Source organism: Heterocephalus glaber, unplaced genomic scaffold (assembly GCF_053883595.1).
Source record: "Heterocephalus glaber isolate CG9 unplaced genomic scaffold, H.glaber_assembly_v1.0 deba00001472, whole genome shotgun sequence".
Taxonomy (NCBI): Eukaryota; Metazoa; Chordata; class Mammalia; order Rodentia; family Bathyergidae; genus Heterocephalus; species Heterocephalus glaber.
The window spans coordinates 91,569,831-91,589,339 of NW_028258315.1; the positions used below are offsets into that span (position 1 = coordinate 91,569,831).

At 42.7% G+C, this 19,509-nt stretch overlaps 1 protein-coding gene across 28 annotated transcripts in view; it reads left to right on the forward strand.

The window, feature by feature from the left end:
- Positions 1-2,838: 2,838 nt before the first annotated feature.
- Positions 2,839-19,509, forward strand: part of Sfmbt1 (Scm like with four mbt domains 1) — a 164,401-nt gene continuing 147,730 nt past the window's right edge. For 19 of the 28 annotated variants that reach the window (XR_015439597.1, XM_087182371.1, XM_087182390.1 and 16 more), the window contains exon 1: positions 3,676-3,878. The gene's annotated coding sequence lies outside the window, so the exon portion shown is untranslated. Of the gene's footprint in view, positions 2,972-3,330; positions 3,388-3,675; positions 3,879-4,495; positions 4,635-19,509 lie in introns of those variants that run through there. The other 9 variants (XM_087182373.1, XM_087182388.1, XM_087182393.1 and 6 more) reach the window with 4 other exon arrangements.

Below are 19,509 nucleotides of genomic sequence, written 5' to 3' on the forward strand. Positions count from 1 at the left end.
ACTTTAGCAGCCTACTAGGATCCTGTCTCAAAAACAAACAAGCAACAAAAACAAAACAAAATAAAACAAAAGGGCTGGTAAAGTAGTTTAGGGTAGACCCTGGGCTCAGTCCTATACACACACAACAACAACACCCCAAAAACCTGTATGATGATTTTTTTCCAGGACTGGGGATTGAACCCATGCCATGTGTGTGGAAGTGTGCAGAGAGGGCATGGAGAGCGTCAGGGCCTTGAGGTGGGAAGGACTGTGGTATGCTCATGGAACAGAAAGGAAGCAGGTGCAGCTGAAATGAAGCTGACAAGGTGGGTGAGTGGGACAGATCAAGGGCAGGCTAGACAAGGAAGGCCAGTCTTACAGGCCAAAGTGAGGCTTTGGACTTATACACGGTGCATCACGAAGCCTGGAAGGAGACTTTCAGGCAGGGCAAGGCAAGTCATGACCAGAAGTCAGTCTTCCATGGGTTACCCCTGGCTCTGTGCTCCTCTGGGGACCTTCTCTTCTGTCAATAACCCCCACCCAAATTTCCCAGCAAGAGAGTGGTTGAGGAGCCAACAGTCTTGGTTTGTGGCCTAGCTCTGTCTCTTACTAAGGATGACTTGGAAGTTATACTTTGCTCTTTGTTCACAGGGAAAGCACAACCCCTGCAGAGTATGTTTCATGGTGTGCACACCCACATTCATGCAGGCCTGGCGCAAGGCAGAAGGATCCTCAAATGGTCATTTTCAACTGTTTCTTGTGCTTCTGTTCTTCCAGTTCATTAGAGGACGTGAAGGTGAGCAGTGGATAAAGTTTACAGTCAACAAGGGATCTAGCTTCTGAGAGTTTTATAATATTTGAATAAATTGAAAGATAACACATGTCCTGGTTGAAAAAAAGTGAATGCTATAAAGTAACTGATCTGTTTAAACTATTTTCTGGATTAATTTAAGTCTACGCAGAAATCTAATATTTCTTTGGAACTAAAAATATTAGCAATAGCCAACATATACTAAGCAGCTACTATGTGCCAGGCATTGAGGTTGTGAGGCAAGTGTTACTCTTATTCCCATTTTACAGATCAAGAGTGTAAGGCCCAGAGAGATGTTACTTGTCAGTGTCACAAGGCTGCTAAGTGTTGAAAAGAGCCTGAAGCCCTGGCCACAGATGCTGCCAGTCCCCAGGGTCCATACCTGGCCCGTATCGTCAATCCTCAAAGCTAATGCTCTTAGCTGTTTTATGAGTATCTTAGAATGTTTATGGATACATAAACCAGTGTAGACATTAAGTGATATTTTGAAAAAAGAAGACCCCCATGAGTCTTGTCAGATGTGAGAAATTATTTCAAAGAACCAATATTTATATCAGTATAATATTTGCTAAGAATCAAGAGTCTATGTAAAGAAACAGAGAATTCAGAAATATAACAACCAAAATCAAAAGGCTAGCATAACAGGTTTTACTATGCATATGATAGGGAATGAGTGTTTAATAAATGATGACTGCATAAGCAATAACAATTTGTGATAGAGGAGGCGAGTCAAATACGCATTTTACTCCAAAATAAATAAAATGGGGGCAGTCAGTCATTCACGAATTAAACATGAAATGAAGTTGTGCAAAAGTGGCAGATCAGATGGGTGGAAGATAGTTCACTTTTCAGCACTGAAGCAATGAAAAAAATCACAAAGGACTAGAATGACAGATTGAACATCAGAATAAAACAAAAAGGAAAAGGCTGGGAAATATTTGCATCAATGATTACAAAAGAATAATATTTATAAAAAATTTGTTCAAAGTCTGAAGAGGTTTGAGTCCCCAATAGATGAATGGATATGAATAGATCATTCACAGAAACTGAATGCATGAAATAAAATATTCATTTTTGAATATTTAGTCATCGAAGACATGTTAAGGAAGGTAACCTGCAACTACCAATAGATATAATTAATGCAGGGCAGAAAAGGTGGCGCTCAATGGTTAGAAACGTGCTTTCAACTCTTTACACTTGTTCCTTGGAGGTGATGGAATAATTGGGACAGCTCTTTGAGAACACTATAGAGCACTAACAGACAAAATCACTTGGTCATTCGTAGCCTTCCACATAGGAGATTTTTTCACTCCCAGGGATTTGTCTCAAATGCGGAACTCAAGGATATATCAGCAAGCAACTTCAAAGAATCAAAATGTACCAGATTAGAGGACTAAGTGAATGGATAAGATACTTGCACACCTCAAAAATGAGTGCTAACAAAAGAGAAGATTTTGGGCTGGGAATTTAGCTCAGTGGCGCCGCACGTGCCCGGCAAGCGCAAGGTCCTGAGTTTGATCCCGGGTAAGGAGGAAAAAAAAATGTTAATGAGAGTCGAAACATAAGAAAATGTGTGGTTGCAACTATGTAAAGATATGTATCAATTTAGAAGGTTTCACCTTTGAATAGTCAAATTCCGTAGTAATAACTGGATACTTTATTATTTTTACATTTTCTTTCTCTGGATGTCGTACTGTCTTTAAAGTGGTGCTTAAGTAAAAAATGTGGATTTCAACCCAGCCTGCACCGTGACTTTGAGCAAGTTGTAAAATAGGAGCTATTTCGTAGGGCAGCAGAAATCAGTGAAAAAATGGCCTGAGCGGCGTCTGGCACACCAGGTACCCAGATGTGCGGGTGGGGCGCCTCCTCCTCTCAGCAAAGCCAGAGCCGGAGGCGTCCCAACTGAGCCCTCCAGGCCCGTGCAGTCCAGCTGGGGACCGGAGCAGGTGGGGGTCGGTGCGCGTCCCACGGGCATCCGCGCTTGCGGGAGAAGGACGACCTCGGAGAACACCCAGCCCGTGGCTGGCTTGGCCGCGGGGCTGACTCGCAGCCTCCTTCGAGCTTCCGATCCTACTCGGGCTCCAGGATCTCCCGCCCGAACTCGGCGGCTGTCCTGTGTCCCCTCGCTGCAGGAAAACTCAGAGGCACAGGGCGCCTGCGGAGGAAACCTGGAGACCTCAGGTGCGCCCCGGGACCGCGTCGCACTTCGCAGACGGGGTAACTGGGTGGTCTTCTCGGTCTTGAAAGACGCGCCCGAGCCCCGATGTGGGCCAGGCTGGGGGGCGCGGTCTGGGAGCCGGCCGGCCGCGCTCGCCCGGTGCTTTTCCGCTAATGCCGCCTTGCCCGAGGCTGTCACGTGCGGGACACAGGCGCGTTCGCCGCGGCCGGGACTCCAGCGCCGGCCCAGGAACTCCACTGGGTGCCCCGGCGCTCCGTCCAGAAGCCTAGGCGAGGCCCTCCCCCCGGAGACGGAGGAGGGCCAGGGCGGCGCGGCGTCTCGAGAGCGCGTCTCGGGCTTGGGGCCGGTCCGCACCCGGGCGGGGCGGCGTCGGGGATCGGAGCCCCCACCGCGTGCCCCGCGCCCCGGCCTCCGCGAGGTGCGTCCGGCTTCGAGAGGAGTGGGGGAGGCCGGCGGCGCCGGACCCCCGCGGCCCCAAGCCGCAGGCGCAAGCCTCCAGCTCCGGCCCCAGCCGGGCGAGCAGACCCCGGCAGGCGCGGGGGCCGGGCCGGGGACACCACGCGCGCGGCGCGAGGGGCGCGGGCTGCCGGGAGGACCGCGGAGCTGGGGGGGCGCGGGCGCATGCGCCGTGCGCCCGTGCCATATTGGAATGAGTCGGAGCGCGGAGCGCCGCCGCCGCCGCCGCCGCCGCCGCCGCCGCCGGAGCGCGGGTGGAGGGGGGCGGGGAGAGCTGCCGGCCGCCCCGCTCCGCCGAGCCCAGCAGGAAGGAGGGCGCGAGCGGGCGAGCGCGGGCGGCGCGAGCGGAAAAAGCTCCCGCGCGGGCGAGCGCAAAGAAGGAAAGAAAGAAAACGAGCGCGAGAGGAGAAAAGCGAGCGACCGAGCGAGCGCGCGCGCGAAAACTCCCGGCAGGTAAAAAAGCGGGGCCGCCGGCTGGGCCTTCCCGCGCGGCGGCCTGGAGGGGCGGCGGCGGCTCCGGGGCGGGAGACCGCGCGGCGTCCCCCCTCGGAGCGGCCGCGCAACTTTGCCGGCGGAAAACCTCCGGGAGCTGGTGCGGCGGGCGCGCGGGCTGAGGCGCCAACGGGCGGCGGCGGCGGCGGCGACGGCGGCGGCACCGTGGGGCGGGGGCGGGGCGGGGGGAGCGCGGCGTCCGCGCGCGGCCTCGCGCGGCCCCGCGCGCCACTCGGCCGGGCTGCAGGGGCGCGCCTGGGCACCTCGGCGCGGAGGCGGGTGGCGGCGTCCGTCGGCCCGGGGCGGCCAGCGCGGCGCGCATCAGCCGGCCGGAGGCGTGAAAGGAAAGTGGCCGGGCGGTGGCGGCCCCCAAGTTCCCGGGCGCGCCGGGCCCGCCACGCGCCCCTCCCAGCGCGCGCCCCGCGCTCCCCGCGCTCCCGCTCGCCCGCCCGCCCGCCGAGCCCCCGCGGACCCGCCCCCCGGGCTCGCTCCGGGCGGGGCGCGAACCCGCAGCTGGGGCTGGGCGCGCCGCCTGCGCGGCCGGTCGCAACTTCGGAGGGCCGGGGCGGCTGCCGCGCTGCTGCGGAGCGTCTAGCGGCCACCGCAACCGGTGGCTTCGGCCGCCGCGGCGAAGTGAGCGGGCCTCCACGGGCTGCGGCTCGCCGGGCTCTGTCATCCGGCTCGCGCAGACCTGCTCTGGCCCGAGCCACTCGGCAGGTCCGTGGCCTTTTCCAGTTTCTGTTCTTGAAGTCTGGTTTTGGGTGCTGACAAGGAGGCTGTGGAGGGGCGAACAGTGAGTGTCCTGGGAAGCGAGGCCTGCTCTGTGCAGGTCAGAGACGCCTAGTGAGAACAGACGTGAATTCCCGCGGAAAGGATGGACGTTGTGTTAAGTTTTTCCCGAGATGTCCGCTCTTCGCGTGGGGTCTAAAACTAAGCCGTCGAGCACCGGCCACCTCCAGTATTGCAGCGTGTACGGAGTAGGGTGGGACGCTGCGTCCGAAGATGGGCTTTTATTTGGTGGGATTGTTCCCAGAGGTTCACGCCGAGCAGTGCCGGGTAAAGGTCGCAAGAGATGTACGCGGTATTACTTAGCAGTGATCTGTGTTTGAGAGCCAAGTAACACACCAAACAGATGTGAAAGGAAATAGGTGGATTTTGTCATTATTTGGATATACTTTTTCCTGAACCACCTTCATTAGATACGCTTATTTAACTTTGTTGCTTCTGAAGTAAAATGCCTGAATGTGTTTCTGTTAGCTTGCCAACTGCCTTGAGTGGATAGAGGAAGATGAGTGTGTCTTCATGCCTACACCTTTGAGGCCTGTTAACTGGTTTTGAGAGGTATATTGAATCCTTTTGGGCGACGGGTAGATTCAGAGTTCAGATTTGTTTGCATTTTCAGAAAAGTAACGGCCTGGTGGAAATGGGAGGGGCCTGAGATCTGCCATTGTCTTTAGGTTGGCTACCAGTCTTGGGTACTTTCTTCCTCCCTCCCTCTTTTTTTTTTTTGGTACCGGGGATCACGTCCTTGTGCTTACCAGGCAGACGGCGAAACTACTGAGCTAACTCACTCTCTCTCTCTCTCTCTCTCTCTCTCTCTCTCTCTCTCTGCTACCGGGTATGGAACTCAGGACCTTCGGCTTGTCAGGCAGGCACTGGAACCCCTGAACTAAATCCCCGGCCCCATCTTCGGTACTTTCTTACCCTGTATGTAGATTTGATTTTCCTTATTTGCAAAATTAGGATGAAGAGATCACCTTTGTGAGTGTTTTCTGTTCCAAAATTTGGCGACTTTTTTCTTTAAATGAAAAAATTAAAAACTCTGTTTTGAAACGTTCTACATAAGAGTGATCACAGTATGCATCGTTATAACAAATTTGAAAAAACTCGATATATAGAATAATTTTATGTAATTTGAACAAGGTACTTCGTATTTCAGTGTGCTTAAGAAATTACTTTTTTTTTGAGACAGGGTTTTACTGTGTAGTTCAGGCTGGCCTTGAACTCACTATGTACCCCAGATTAGTCTCTAACTTAAAGTGATCCTTCTGTCTCAGCTTCCCCAGTGCTGGGATTACAGGCATGCGCTACCACATCCAGCTAGTTCAGTGATTTTTTCAAAAAAGGATGAATGGAGTCAAAGGATTTAGCTCAGTGCTGCTGCTGGCTTCCTTGCAAGCCAAGGTCCCGAGTTCGATCCCCAGTACCAAAAAAAAAAAGGTGAATGTATTTGCACTGATAACCTCACTGAGATCAAGGTATAGAACAATTTCAGGCCACAAAGAAATCCCTTTGGGCCATTAAACACCTGCTCCCTCTTTTAAGGCAACTACTATTCTGATTTCTGTCACCACAGATGAGTTTTGCCCCAAAACAACCCCTTAGAAAGTTCAAGGGGGTATTATTAATAATTAAACTGTAGGACATCAGGTATGTAAACTTCAAGTTATGGTCGTTTTAGCCATAATCCTGTGATTTTATGCCTTAGAGCTATTAGTATCCAGGATAACTTAAAATGCTGACCTGAGAGTGTCATAGTCAAGTAGTCATATTTTTTTCTTCGTATTTCAAATTATCGATTATTTGTTTTAATCATTTTAATCCTTATTTACACTTTCAGTTTCTTACACTAGAGAAACTATTTGGTATTTGCACATGTGTGTCCTATTTATTTCACTTAAGAGTATGGCCTCAATATGCATCTATTTAGCTATAAATGTCTCTTGTTTCTTGTCTTTATGGCTGAGTAGTACTCGATTTTATAAAAAAAAACCACATCTTGGGCCGGGGATTTAGTTCAGTGGTTTCGCCGCCTGCTGCGCAAGCTCAAGGACCTGAGTTCGATCCCTGGTACCAAAAAAACCCCCCAAAAAACACATCTTGTTTGTCTAGTTTCCGATTGATGGGCACTTGGGCTGTTTCCAAGCTTTCGCTATTACAAACTGTGCCGCTATAAATACAGGTGCACATATATCTCTGTGGTATGATTCTTTTAATTCTTTTGGGAAGATACCCAGCAGGGGGATAGCTGGGTCAAATGGGACTTCTAAGCCTAGTTCTTTGAGGTATCTCCATACTGATTTCCACAGTGCTTGCACCAGTCTGCATGCCCACCAACAATGGAGCAGGGTTCCTCTTTCCCCACAGCCCTGCCAGCATTTGTTACTGGTTGATTCCTTGATAGCAGCCATTCTTTCTGGGGTGAGGTGGAATCTCAGTGTTGTTTTCATCTGCATCTCTCGAATGACCAGTGATGTTGAACATTTTTTCATATGTTTATTTGCTGCTTTTACTTCTTTGAGAAATGTCTGTTCATTTCAGATGCCCATTTTTGAATTGGGTCTTTGAATTTGGGGGGTCTGATTTTTTTCAGTTCTTTATATATTCTAGATAGTAGTCCTTTGTCTGAGGTACAGCTGCTGAAAATTTTTTCCCACATTGTAGGTTGTCTCTTAGCCCTGTTGGTGGTTTCTCTTGCAGTGCAGAAGCTTTTTAATAAGATGAGATCCCAGTTGTTGATTCTTTGTGCTAGTTCCTGTGCTACTGAGGTCTTGTTCATAAAGTCTTTTCCTACACCAGTGTCTTCAAGAGTTCTGGCTAACTTATCTTCCAGCAAATTTAATGTTTCTGTGTTAATATTTAGATCTTTAATCCACTTCGATCTTAGTTTAGTGCATGGTGATAGGTATGGGTCTAGTTTTAATATTTGGCAGGTTGAAATCCAGTTTTTCCAACACCATTTATTAAATAGGCTATCTTTCCTCCAGTGAGAATGGTTGGCTCCTTTGTCAAAGATGAGGTGGCTGAGTATATCTGTAGTTGGTTCTGCAACTTTTTTTTTTTTTGCTGAGGCAGTTCTTTGCAGGTTTGGGTCTGCGGTTCTTAGGAGTTTTTATATTCAGTATATTTGGGCACAGTATTCTACTATTACTCGTTTTTGGAATACAGGTGTTTTTGTAAAGAGTGGGTTTGAAGGATGAATCATGAACTTTCAGAACAAGTCATCCAAAAACAAAAAGCAGCTAAAAATTAGGCCAGGTGCAGATTTTTGAAAAATAATCACATGGTTGAGATAGCCTTTTTGTATTAGCCCTCCATCTAAGAAGGTAGGGTTTTTTTATTTTTTATTTTTAATATTACCCGTTGGAGCAAGTACTGCAACAGTTTTCTTATTCTCCCCAAAATGTCTTTTTTTTTTTGTACTGGGGATCAAACTGAGGACCTTGGGTTTACGAGGCAGGTGGGGGCACCACTGAGCTAAATCCCCGGCCCTCCCCAAATGTCTTTTAGTGTATCTTTGTGCCCTTTCTTGAGGAGTGTTCTTATTCCTAGGTAGGGAGATAGTCTACAAAGTTCCAAAGTTTTCTTTTGAAATAATTTCACCAAATACAGTAATTCAGTATTTCTGTGTCCAAGTTAACTAGCCAGTTCACGGGCCAACTAAGCTGGATTTGGTCACCCCACCCAATAGTCACAATAGTATTTGCCAAGAGAGTATTGTACTTGATGATTTAGCTATTGTTGAGCTACTGTTTTGTTTTGTTGGCTATTTTTAGATTTCTTGGTTTTTTCATTGTCACATTATTTAATATTAAATTTGTTAAATCTTTGAGATGTAATTGAAGAGATACAAAATGAGAAAATACACGTGAAAAAGGATTTTATCTTTTTGCTATTTCTTCGTAAATTCTGATTTTACCCTTTAAAATGCTGTGGCTGTCAGTAATGCCTTACTGAATATCTAGGGTGCCTTTGCTCTCACAGTGACAGCTAGCCTGGGCTTAGCTACGGAAGGGCAGCAACACGTGTCATTTGACTTTAAAATCTACAGAAAAATAATCTGTCTAAATGTCTTTTTTTTTTTTTTTTTTTTTGGGTATGGGGGATCGAACTCAGGGCCTTGTGCTTATGAGGCAGGTGTGGTGGCACTGAGCTAAATCCCTGGCCCCTCTCATTGGTTTTTAAGAAAACTGTGACTGTGTTATGCTTATATTAAATGACTGCAGTGTAAAAACAGACCATAGGCTGGTATTTTGATTATTATTTTTCTATTAAAAATTTCTGTCTTATCCCATCATAGTGGCACTTGCCTGTAGTCCTTGCACTCACGAAGCTAGGAGGATTGCATGTTCGAGGATATGTGAGAGCCTGACCCAGAACACCCCCCTATTCTGTCTTAAAATTTCACAAAACTTTATTTATTTATTTTTTATATTAAATTCTTTTATTGGTACATTGTAGGTATACAACACAATTACATTTCTCATTGGGAATTGTACCTTTACATAATGCATCTTGGTTCTTATTTTTTCCCCATTCCTAGCCCTCCCTTCACCCCCTCCACCCTTCCCTATTTACAAAGACTTTATTTCCATTTTTTCCATTTCTCAGCATTTTTCCTTTCCCTTCTTTCCTTTCCTCTGCCCCTCCCACTACCCCTACCCCTTTGGACCTTTTCTTCCTATTTTGCATTATCGATTATTCATTCTAATCATTGGTACATTTTAGGTATACAATATAATGATATTAATCATTGGAAATTTGCACCTTTACATAATCTCTCTTGGTTCCCATCTTTCACCCTTGCCCAGCCCTCCCTTCAACCCCTCCATTCCTCCCTATTTACAAAGATTTTGTTCCTATTTTTCCATTTTCTCATATTAATCCCATTCCCTTCTATCCTTTCCCCTACCCCTCCCACTTCCTTCCCCTTTGCCCCCTTTCTTCCTATTTCACATTATCTATTATACATTTTAGTCCTTATTTACACTTTCAGTTTCTCACACCAGAGAAACTATTCGGTATTTATACATGTGTGTCCTATTTATTTCCCTTAAGAGTATTGCCTCAATGTGCATCCACTTAGCTATAAATGTCTCTAATTTCTCATTTTTTATGGCTGAGTAGTACTCCATTTTATAAAAAAACCACATTTTCTTTATCCAGTCTCCAGTTGATGGGCATTTGGGCTGTTTCCAAGTTTTAGCTATTACAGACTGCACTGCTATGAACATGGGTGCACATATATCACTGTGGTATGATTCTTTTAATTCTTTGGGGAAGATCCCCAGCAGTGGAATAGTGGGGTCCAGTGGGACTTCCAGTCCTAGTTCTTTGAGGTATCTCCATACTGATTTCCACAGTGGTTGCACCAGTCTGCACTCCCACCAGCAGTGGAGCAGGGTTCCTCTTTCCCCACAGCCCCGCCAGCATTTGTTATTGGTTGATTTCATGATAGCAGCCATTCTTTCTGGAGTGAGGTGGAATCTCAGCGTTGTTTTCATTTGCATCTCTCGAATGACCAGTGATGTTGAACATTTTTTCATGTATTTATTTGCTATTTCTACTTCCTTGTCTGACAAATGTCTGTTATTTCAGATGCCCATTTTTGGATTGGGTCTTTAAATTTGGGAGGTCTGATCTTTTTAAGTTCTTTATAGATTCGAGATAGTAGACCTTTGTCTGAGAAAGAGCAGGTGAAGATTTTTTCCCACACTGTAGGTTGTCTCTTCACACTGCTGGTGGTTTCTCTTGCTGTGCAGAAGCCTTTTAATAAGAAGTGATCCCATTTGTTGATTGTTTGTGCTAGTTCACGGGCAACTGATGTTTTGTTCATAAAATCTTTTCCTACACTGATGTCTTCAAGGGTTCTACCTAACCTCTGTTCCAACTGGTTCAGAGTTTCTATTTTAATATTTAGATCTTTAATCCGTTTTGATTTTAGTTTAGTGCATGGTGAGAGATATAGGTCTAGTTTTAATCTTTGGCAAGTTGAAGCCCAATTTTTCCAGCACCATTTATTAAAGAGGCTGTCTTTCCTCCAGTGAGGGTGTTTGGCTCCGTTGTCGAAGATGAGATGGCTGAGTGTGTCTGGAGTTGTTTCTGCATCTTCTAATCTGTTCCACTGGTCCTCAGGTCTGTTTCTTTGCCAGTACCATGCTGTTTTTATCACAGTAGCTTTGTAGTAGAGTTGCAGGTTGGGGATTGTGATACCCCCTGCCATGTCTCTGTTACCTAGAATTGCTTTTGCTATTCTGGGTCTCTTCTGGTTCCAAATGAATTTTTGGATTGTTTTCTCGAGGTCCATGAAGTATGCTGCTGGGATCTCAATTGGAATTGCATTGAATCTATATAGCAGTTTTGGAAGTATGGCCATTTTCACTATATTAATCCTTCCTACCCAGGAGCAGGGGATGTCTTTCCATTTTCTGATATCATCTTCAATCTCTCTTTTCAGAGTGCCATAGTTTTCAGAGAAGAGGTCTTTGATTTCTTTTGTTAGGTTGATTCCTAGGTATTTCAGTTTTTTGGATGCTATTGTGAAAGGAATTATTTGCTCTATTTCTCTCTCAGTGAGTCTGTCATTTGTGTAGAGGAAAGCTATTGATTTTTGTGTGTTGACCTTGTAACCAGCTACTTGACTGAATTTGGTTATTAAGTCTAGAAGACTTTTGGTGGAGTTCTTGGGGTCTTCTATATAGAGTATCATGTCATCTGCAAATAATGACAACTTGACTTCTTCATTTCCTACCTTTATTCCTTTTATTTCCTTCTGTTGTCTTAATTGCCGTGGCTAATGTTTCCAGAACTATATTGAACAAGAGTGGTGATAGTGGACATCCTTGTCTTGTTCCTGATTTTAGTGTGAAGGATTTCAGTTTTTGACCATTTAGTATGATACTGGCTGTTGGTTTTTCATAGATGGCTTCTACCAGTTTGAGATAGAGACCATCTATTCCAATTTTTTTGTAGGGTTTTTATCATAAATGCATGTTGGATTTTGTCAAATGCTTTTTCTGCATCTATGGAGATAATCATATGGTTTTTGTCCTTGGCTCTATTGATATAGTGTGTTACATTGATTGATTTGTGTATGTTGAACCATCCCTGCATCCCTGGGATGAATCCCACTTGATCAGGGTGTATGATCTTCTTGATGATCTTCTACATTCTGTTTGCCATTATCTTATGAAGGATTTTTGCATCTATGTTCATTAGTGAGATTGGCCTATAGTTCTCCTTTTTGGTTGGGTCTTTCTCTGCTTTGGGGATCAAGGTGATGCTTGCTTCCAGGAATGAATTTGGGAGTATTGCTTCCCCTTCCATTTCATTGAAGAGTTTAAACAGTAGTGGCAGTAGTTCCTCTCTAAATGTCTTGTAGAATTCAGCCGTGAAGCCATCAGGGCCCGGGCTTTTCTTAGTTGATAAGTTTTTAATTACATTTTCACTTTCATTGGTTGATATTGGGTTGTTCAGAATTTTTAGGTCTTCTTCGTTCAACTTTGGTAATTCATATGTATCTAGGAATCTGTCCATTTCTTCTGTGTTGTCCATCTTATTGGCGTATAGGTTCTGGAAGTAGGTATTGATGATCCTCTGGATTTCTGCTGGGTCTGTTGTAATTTCACCCTTTTCATTCCTAATTGCATGGATTTGGGCCTTTTCTTTCCTTTTTCTGATAAGGTTGGCTAAGGGTTTGTCAATTTTGTTGATTCTTTTGAAGAACCAACTCTTGGCTTCATTGATTTTTTGTATTGTTCTCTTAGTCTCCATTGCATTGATTTCTCCTCTGATCTTTATAATTTCCTTCCTTGTATGAGCTCTGGGGTTGTCCTGTTCTTCTTTTTCTAGCAGCTTGAGGTTCAGCATCAGGTTGTTTAATTGGACTCATTCTGTTTTCCTAATATGCGTATTCACTGCTATGAATTTCCCTCGTAAGACTGCTTTCATTGTGTCCCATAGATTCCGATATGTTGTATTGTCATTGTCATTTAATTGAAGGAATTGTCTGATTTCTTCTTTAATTTCCTCTGTGACCCATTGGTTATTCAGAAGTGTGTTGTTCAGTTTCCACATGTTTATGAAATTTTTTGAGTTTCTTTTGCTATGGATCTCCAATTTCATTGCACTGTGGTCTGATAATATACAGGGGATAACTTCAGTTCCTTTGTACTTCCTTAAACATGTTCTTTGTGTGAGTATGTGGTCTGTTTTTGAGAATGACCTATGTGCAGCTGAGAAAAATGTGTATTCTGATTTTATGGGGTGGAACACTTCGTAAACATCTGTTAAGTTCATTTGTTCAAGAGTTCGATTGAGTTCTAGTATTTCATTACTTATTTTTTGTCTAGTTGATCTATCTATTTGTGACAGTGGGGTGTTGAGGTCCCCCACTACAATTGTCTTAGTGCATATATGACTTTTCATGTCCGTTAGTGTTTGTTTTATATAGTTGGGCGCACTTGTGTTTGGTGCATAGATATTTATGACTGTCATCTCTTCCTCTTGGATTGTTCCCTTTACAAGGATGTAGTGTCCTTCTTCGTCTCTCTTAATCAGTGTTGGTTTGAAATCTACTTGATCTGCCAAGAGGATAGCTACTCCTGCTTTTTTTCGGGTTCCTGTCACATGGAGTATTGTTTTCCACCCTTTAACTTTCAGTCTGTGAGTTTCCTTTTGAATTAAATGTGTTTCTTGTATGCAGCATATTGTTGGATTTTGCTTCTTGACCCATTCTGCCAGTCTATTTCTTTTGATTGGTGAATTGAGACCATTAACGTTGATGGTTATAACTGAAACGTATTGACTTGTCATTGCCATGACTTTTTCTTTTTGTTGGGTTCTCCTCCTTTACATTTAATTTCTTGTCATGCCAGATGGGTTCATTCTGCTTTGCTTCCTGGGGTTATGATCCTCAATGTCTGTTCCTAGGATGTTGTGTAAAATTCTTTGGAGTGGTGGTTTGGTATTCACGAAGTTCCTAAGGTGCTCTTTGTCATGAAAGTATCTTATTTCTCCATCCATTTTGAAAGGTAGTTTTGCAGGGTACATCAGTCTGGGTTGGAGGCTGTTTTCTTTTAGGGCTTGGAATATGTCACTCCAAGCTCTTCTTGCCTTGATGGTTTGTGTTGAGAAGTCTGCTGTGATTCTGATGGGCTTTCCTTTGTATGTGATTTGTTTCTTTTCTCTAACTGCTTGTAGAACTTTGTTCTTCTGTTGATTTTCTGGAATCTTAACAATTGTATGCCTATGTGTAGATTTTTTTTTGATCAAGGCTATTTGGAGTCCTATATGCCTCACTTATCTGTATGTCAAGCTCTTTTCCCCTGCTTGGGAAGTTTTCTGCCATTATTTCTGTGAAGAGATTTTTTATGTCATCTGCCCTCTCTCCTGTTTCTTCATTGACTCCAATCAGTCTTATGTTATTCTTCTTTGCATCATCTAGCAGCTGCTGGATTGATTTCTCTTGTTTTCTTAGAATTTTGAAGCAGTTTTTCTTCTCTTGGTCACTAATGGCAATCTTATCTTCTGTAGTTGAAATTCTGTCCTCACATTGGCTCATTCTGCTGTGTAGACTTTCAGTGGAGACAAAACTTTATTTTTTGATATTACTTTTTTGATAATATTGTCTAATTTAAGTAAAATAAAAGAACATGTAATCAATAAATGGTGAGGCTTTGCTATGGCAGGATATTTTTTTTCAGTGAACAGCACATGTTATTTAACTAGGGTGTTTTGTATTTGAAAACAGTATTTCTCTATATACATAGTTGTTAAATTAGATGGAAGTGTCTGGGGATTTTGGTTACCTGGGAGATTTTGAACCATTAGACTTTAGGGAGTGGGATTTTGATAGGACTCTGCCATTCTTCTAATGATACTAGTCCCACTGGAAAATGATTTAAAATAAAAAGAATGTGGTCAGGTTGTTGCAGATTCATTTTTAAACTTTTTAAAAAAGTGAGAAGAAGAGTAACATCAAAGACAAATTAATAATAGAAAAATTATATAACTTCACTGCAGAAATGTTTCATTTTGTTTTATTTGGGTTTTTTTTGTTTTTGTTTTTTTTTGGTATCAGGGATCGAACTCAGATATTTGCACTTGTGAGGCAGGTGGCAGAACCACTGAGCTAGATCCCTGGCCCCTATTTTATTTGTTTTTGAGATGGGGTTTGTTATGTAGTTCAGACTGGCCTGGAACTTACTGTGTAACATAGGCTGGCCTTGAAATCAAGGCAGTTCCCTGCCTCAGCCTCCCAAGTACTGGGATTACAGGCGTACATCACCACATGCTGAACCTAGAAATTTTATTTATGTATTTATTTGGTACTGGGGGTCAAACTTGGGTCCTTGTGCTTGCAAGGCAGGCAGCGGAACCATTGAGCTAAATCCTCGGCCTCAACCTAGAAGTTTTAATACATTTGATTATAAACTTTTTACTACAACTCAAAAGCACCTGAGAATTTATAGTATATTTTTCCAGTCCTTTTTATTCAAGAGAATATTCATAAAAACTTTATTTGGGGACCGGGAATTTAGCTCAGTGGCAGCATGCTTGCCTGGGAATCGCAAGGTCCTGAGTTCAATTCCCACTACCAAAACAACAGCAACAACAACAACAAACTTTATTTGGCTCTCTATCTTTAGGTAATCACATAAGACTTTATTTAAAAGCAAAAAAATACAGTCTATGTATTGTGTTCTTTGGGGAACTTTGTAGTTTGTTAATTGAATAACTTCGGTTGGCCCAATACACTTCATTGTACAAGGAGAGGCTATAAGGTATCATATTTACATTGGTGTACAATGCTGCCTACAGTTGTTCTTTCTGGATGTTTTTGCTTAGCCTAGAGAAAGATTAATTACTAAACTGATTTGGTGTGGATAGGATAGTTGAGGGTATCTGCTGTGTGGGGAAAAGTTGAGTTCTGGGCTGAGATATTTGGAGAGGGATTATATGGAAGCTAGAAGGTGGTTTGGTGGCAGTCAGAAGTGTGGAACATGCACACATGTGGAATGGCAACATGAGATAGGCAGAGACATTTAGCAGTTATTAAAATAACTGAAGAGTTTTTTTTGTGGTGTTCAGTTTTAAGTGTTAGATAACAAATACTTTGATTTGAATCCCAGATTATTTTTATGCCTTGAAGAGCTTTTTAAAGCGTTTAAGGTGGCTACTATGGAATGCTTGCTCGTTGAGAAGGCTGTCTGTGAGTTGGGACTGGATTTTCATACTAATTTGCTATCCAGTCTAGAGTGCTTTCTTTTCCCTGAGTTTTTGCCAGTGTTCTTTCTTAGAGGTCAGTTCCTATAAAACATTCTTTTTCCATGTTAAGAATAGTATATGGTGATTTGGAATCTTAAGTTCAGGATACTATTTTGCCTCATTTTACTCATCTCTTTCTTTATAAATAACCCTCTTGGAGTGACTAGATGATGATCACAGAGATACATTTAATACAACCCCTCGTCTAGAACATCGTGAACAATAGAAGACCATTTTGCTTTTAAACATGTTAAAATATATTTAACATGCACTTTATTATTTTAACCATTTTAAAAGTGTATTTCAGTAGTATTAAATTTGTTGATGGTATTGTGCAACCCTCACCGCCATCCATCTCCAGAATGGTTTTTCATCTTTTAAAACTGAAACTGTCACCATGAAGCAATGACTCCCCATCTCCCTGGCTCTTCAGCCTCTGGTACTGCCATTCTACTTTCTGTCTCTAAATTTGACTCCACTAGGTACCACATGTAAGTGGGATTATACCGTATTTATCCTTAATGTTTATCAGTGTTGTAGCGTATGTCTGAATTTTCTTTGAGGATGTAAATTTTTAATTTTTTTTTTTTTGAGACAGGGCCTTGGTATGTAGTTCAGGCTGGTCTTGAATTCACTAGTACCCCAAGGCTGGTCTTGAACTGATGACAATCCTCCTGCCTCAGCCTCCCAAGTCTTGGGATTATAGGCATGTGGCACCATGCCCAGCAGAGGAAATAAGTTTTTAAAAAGATATCAACAGCATGTAAATTAGAGGCTACACAATTTAGTGCACTAAAACTTTTTACCTCCCTTGGAAGAGCCCTAGAAGTGCTGAACAGAGTTACGAGAGCCAGCTCCGTTTTTTTTAGACGTTGTTCAGTTACACTTGGCTATTAGAATGAAAGAGACATGCCTTCCTTTCTCTTCCCTTCTCTCCTTTCTCTCTTTCTGTACTGGAAACAAGTGCCTTTGCCCTGAGCTACATCCCTTTCTAATTATTATTTTCAAGAAGTGGGAGTTTTGAGAAGAGTAGAGAGGCATGATTAAAGAGAAGAAAACATTGTGAAAGAATTCATTACCTGATATTATTTGGAGAAAATACCTCCCCTCCTCCTCTTCCCTTCATGGTGCTGGGGATCAAACCCAGGGCCTTGTGTGTGCTAGGCAAGACCTTTACCACTGAGCTATATACCCCAAGCCTTAGTCTCTTAATTTAAAAAATATTTGAGTTTCTAAGTAAGTTGTTAGAATAGACATCTTTTTCTTTTAAAAATTAATAAGTTCTTTCCAGGAATATAGTATCCTTTTGATCGGTTTTCATTTTTATCATTGAACAAAATGGGTGGGGGTAGATTGTCTAAAACTACAAATTTGAAAAGCTTTGGGTGTGTTGTTGTAGTTTATGATATATTAAAACTTATGAACTCTTTGCCCTTTTAATATAATTATATATATACACACACACACACACATATGTATAATTGTTTTGTTTTCTTTTTTTGGTTTTTTTTGGTACTAGGAATTGAACTTAGGACCTTGCACTTGTGAGACAGGTGGCGGCACCACTGTAATTAACAATATTTTAATTTTATTTCCTTCTAAAGATTTATTTTCCTGTCCTTAATCATGTTATGTTTGCACTTAAAATATACTTTAAAAATTGCCTTTAATATAAATAATATGGTACATAAATTGGGAAATAGACACGGATCAGCTCCTTGGTATTATCTGTACCCAGTTTCCCTGTAAGCACCCACAGGGGCTTCTTGGGTACACTGAGAGAAGCTTTAAATGAATCTTTTGCTAGACTTCATTAATAGGAATGGCTGTATCAAGGGAAACAGGTGGAGTGGGCTCTTCTGGTCTCCCCTTTTACTAGGGAGCATTTCCTTTGTCTTCAGCAAATGCTTAAAGAGGAGGAAGGCTCCATGCCTCCAGTTATACTCTGTGCATTAAAGCATAGTAGGGCTCTGAAGACACCTCTACCTCTTCCCCTACCCATGACAATGGATTAGTGTATACACATACACCCTTGAATAGAACACAATCTTACTTGTTGAAATGACATTTAAATGGCCTCATTGTCAGGTTTTTACAAAAACTAAGCATCAGAGTTCTTGATAAAGCCTTGTTCTTTGTGGCAGTACCCGTGAAGTCACAGTTGCAAGTCTTGTATGTTTACACTTTTTTCACCATTGCAACTTAATCCTATATAAATACTTTAAAAGGAAGAGTATTGGATAGCCCTATGTTTTCTTGTATCTCACCAATGGCTTCTAAGGTAGCATTTATAGGAATGCTTTATCAAGTCTCTGCTTGTCCTCTAAGACCCAGAGCTTCTGTAAAGTCGTTCTTTCTAGACTCTACTAGGCTGGATTAAGCACTCTTTGCCCTGGGTGCTCACAGCATTCTACATATTCCACTCTTATAAATATTATAATTGCAGTTATTTGTTCAGTGTTTCTTGTCTCTACCAGACTATGAGCTTAAGGTCAGAGGCCCTGTTTTAGTTTTTATCACTACCTTAAATGCAACCTAGCATAGGGTAGATGCTAAATTATAACTGAAGGCACAGAAACAGTGTGACAGGGCCACCATTTTAAACATCATTTCTACTTGAAAATGTGTTATGTCCTGAAGAAGTAATGATTAAACAGATTCCGTTTTGTCATTCTCAGGCTCAGGGCTGTTAGTTTCTTTCCATAGTAATTAGAAGAAAAACCCAAATTCCTTGTGTAGCCTACAGTGACCTTTGTGACTCGTTCCCTGCCCAGCAGTATCCCTCACAACCATGTGGTTTTCCTGCCCCTCTCAAGTGTACTCAGTTTATTACACTTAGTTCCTTTTCATTGTAGAGGGTTCAGCTCAGTGATGAAGCCTATCCTATACTGACATTCTTACCTTCACTCCCAGCCACTCTTCTTGTCACTGATTTTCTTTGTGGTGTTTATTACCATATGAAATATATTTTAAAGCTAATTTAATATCCTAATTCATTATAAAATTCTTTAAAGTCACACTTACAGAATATTAACATCTATATACTTCAAGAATATTTTGCCGAAAAACTCTACCAAAAGACTTCTAGACCTAATTGACAGATTCAGTAGAGTAGCTGGATATAAGGTCAACACTAGAAAAACAATAGCCTTCTTATACACAAATAGCAGACTCACTGAGAGAGAAATTAGGGAAACAATTCCTTTTACAATAGAATCCCCAAAAATGAAATATCTAGGAATCAGTCTAACAAAGGAAGCAAAAGACCTCTACACTGAAAACTACAGCACCCTGAAAAAGGAGATCGAGGAGGATATAAGAAAATGGAAAGATGTCCTTTGTTCCTGGGTAGGAAGAATCAGTATACTGAAAATGGCTGTATTTCCAAAACTGCTATATAGATTTAATGCAATGCCAGTTGAAATTCCAGCAATATACTTCACAGAACTAGAGAAACAATCCAAAAATTCATTTGGAACCAGAAGAGACCTAGAATAGCAAAAGCAGTTCTGGGCAACAGAGACATGGGTGGGGGTATCACAAT